Source organism: Stegodyphus dumicola, chromosome 1 (assembly GCF_044657685.1).
Source record: "Stegodyphus dumicola isolate Sdum_Otavi_A_Nest chromosome 1, ASM4465768v1".
NCBI lineage: Eukaryota > Metazoa > Arthropoda > Arachnida > Araneae > Eresidae > Stegodyphus > Stegodyphus dumicola.
In genome coordinates this window covers 118,826,234-118,829,098 of record NC_140768.1, presented here as the reverse complement: position 1 = coordinate 118,829,098, position 2,865 = coordinate 118,826,234, and the positions used below count along the sequence as shown (strand labels likewise).

Genomic DNA, 2,865 nt, shown 5'->3' with positions numbered 1-2,865 from the left:
TTTTTTGTGTAAACGAGGTTCTCGCCAGTTAGTTCAGAATTAGAGAAACTTACAACAGGTCGTTTGTAGGACCTGCTTCCAAGTTTTCAAAATTCTGGCAGCGGCAAATGTAGGGTTTATATTTATTTTAACTAACATTTATTTTAAGTTTAAACTATCTTTCCTGTCAAGCCTTACTTTCCCCTGGAACTGCCAATGCCAGAATATGTAAATTTGAGTAGAACGCGCAAGGATTCAAATTATCAGCGGAAGTATTCTGATTTAAATAGAGAGGAAACAAGTTCGGTGTGTGATATTCTTACTGCACGAGCGCGGAGGTAGTTAGCGAGAATTGAAGAACCCCGCGTTGCGGCCTATGTGCTTGGCGGGAAGTAGTGGTAATCGTTCCAGTGAGCTTCAAGTCTGCTGAATTAGCAGCGGTATTGTAAAACGCGGTGAGTTAGTTATTTTAGAGAGCCTCGTAGTTAGAATCTTGTCTTTACTTTCTTTTCAGGTTATTATTTTTATTTGACTGCCAAGTTGGCACAGTCTGTGAGCGTCAAGAGCACGCAATTGTAATTTATTACGTTGAATAAAAAGGGACTTAAACCCTTCACAAGGCTCTATCTTTTATACAAGTTTTCACAGTCACCTCTTGGTTGCGTGCAAGTTGGAGGCGCGCAACGTTATAAACTCAATGCTTTAAAAGCGAGAAATGGCAACGTTATATATAAAAAAAATACTTTTATCTCCAGCTCGCGAGACTGTGTATATCGGAAATTCTAAAGATATGCTTAACATTATTTTGCGATATTGCTCTTGAACTGAATTTTATGGTTTAAGTGCAAAGAACATGATATTTAATAAATAAAGGTAACACTCAAAACGTTAAAAAAACGCCCCTTTGGACGTAATTTAAAATCTGAAACATTTCAGTTTTTTTTTTTTTTTTTTTTTTTTTTTTTTTTTGTCCAAAGGAGTTTTGTCCCTGAAGGACTACTGTTTTCGTTTTGCGATTTTGCGTTGGCTCACCATAAATGTCCGTTTCACTTTTCAAACTCTTGCCACCAAATACGGCACTATATTTGCACTATATTTGAAGAATTTAAATAATGAAAAATTTGCATAAATGTATGTATATTTCTCGCATTGTGATAAAACAACGGTACATAGAGCCATCGAATTTTGAATGAGGTAATCCTATTGCGAATATGGACATGTGGAAGCCCAAATTTGGTATTTGTTTTATTATCGATTTCATATTTTGTAAATCTTTAACGAATTTTTGATTAAGATACTCAAGGATTTAAAGAGAGCAATGACAACGTTGTACAGAAAAAGCATTTTTATCTCCAGCGCGAGAGACTCTGTGTCGGAAATTCTAAAGATATGCTCGATTTAAAACTATTTTGCGATTTTGGGTTTAAGGGCAAAGAACGTGATATTTAATAAATAAAAGTAACAGACAAAATGTTTAAAAAAAAAAAAAAAAAAAAACTTTTGAGCGTAATTTAATTTCAGATTTTTATTTTATTTTTCTTATTTTTAGTTTCGAAGAAATACTTTTTATTTATTTACTGACGGCAAATTAAAATCCGAAGTTTCAAGATGTCAAAATATACCTAGTCCGCAGTTTATTATGGCATATATTTAGTCTTTATTATTTTATTATGACATATATTTCATAACATTGAAATGTTATGAAAACAAGCCTCCCAGAACGTTCACCACGAAGGCAGCCCTCCTCTCAGGATTATTATTTTTTTTTCCAATGGCAGATTGGGAACAATTAAAAATGTAACCCAGTCCATTAATCTACTCAAGGCCGGATGTGGTGGTCTCTTTATTATGGAGGCACCAAATAGGTGGGCCACCATCGCCTTTCCTATGAAGGGACGGACAGTTTCAACAATGCCTTCTCCAAAATTCGAACCAGTCAGAACCAGTTTTACCATGTTCTAATAACTAAATCCTAATCTTAAGAATATTACTATTTTTTATTTTTTAATCTGATTGATTTAAATGAAAATTCATTTAATTTATGATATGCGTAATTAAATACATTAAATACTTTTACAGGATTACGTTACATATTTTTTCACTTTTTTAGTATAAAGAAGATATGTAACATTGCCATGCTAGTCTAAATGCATATTTATCTAATATCCTACAAAATGTTTCGATATTCCACCAAGGCCATCTTTATCGATAATCTCTACTGATAAACCATATTAAATTTAAGAACTCTTTTGGACGATCGTTAAAATCCTTTTAGAATTTTTTCTTTTTTTCCCCCTATATTTTGCTCCTTTTTTACGTGAAATAAAATGTAATTTAGAATGTCTTTAAATCTAAATAAGAACCAATTGATGAAACAGATATTAAAAAGCTTATTTCTATATCGATAACTATAGTTTATTTTCACTCGTAATTAATATAAAATATGAATTTGAAGGAATATTTTCCTGATGACCCGATTTCCAGGTATCTCAGAGAACCTGGATCTCAATCCTGGGTCTCAAACAATCGATATTGCGTTTTATTTTATCTACTATTTTGCACAAAAATATGCCACACCCGTCGAGCCGGAGTCGAACCAGCGACCTATGGAGGCCTGCTAAACCACCTACAGTCCACCACTCTGCCAACTGAGCTATCGACGGAAGAAGACTTTTGTTCATGTAATCGAACAACACACTGGTTTTCAGTAATTGGGACACTTAGAGAGGACTCGCTTTCATGTGCTAAATAGGAATCAAAATAGGTTTTTTTTTTTTTTTTTTTTTTTTTTTTTGTTTTGTTTTGTTTTGTTTTGTTTTGTTTTGGGTGATTCTATACTATTTCAGTTGCATGTGTTTTTGCTTTTAAGGAGTGAAACTTTCAATT

At 33.1% G+C, this 2,865-nt stretch overlaps 1 non-coding gene across 1 annotated transcript; it reads right to left on the bottom strand.

Moving 5' to 3' along the window:
* Positions 1-2,555: 2,555 nt before the first annotated feature.
* TRNAY-GUA (transfer RNA tyrosine (anticodon GUA)) lies at positions 2,556-2,642 on the bottom strand. Its single transcript is given in 2 exon segments — positions 2,556-2,591; positions 2,606-2,642. It is a non-coding gene; the product is annotated as a tRNA-Tyr (tRNA).
* Between the last annotated feature and the right edge of the window lie 223 nt (positions 2,643-2,865).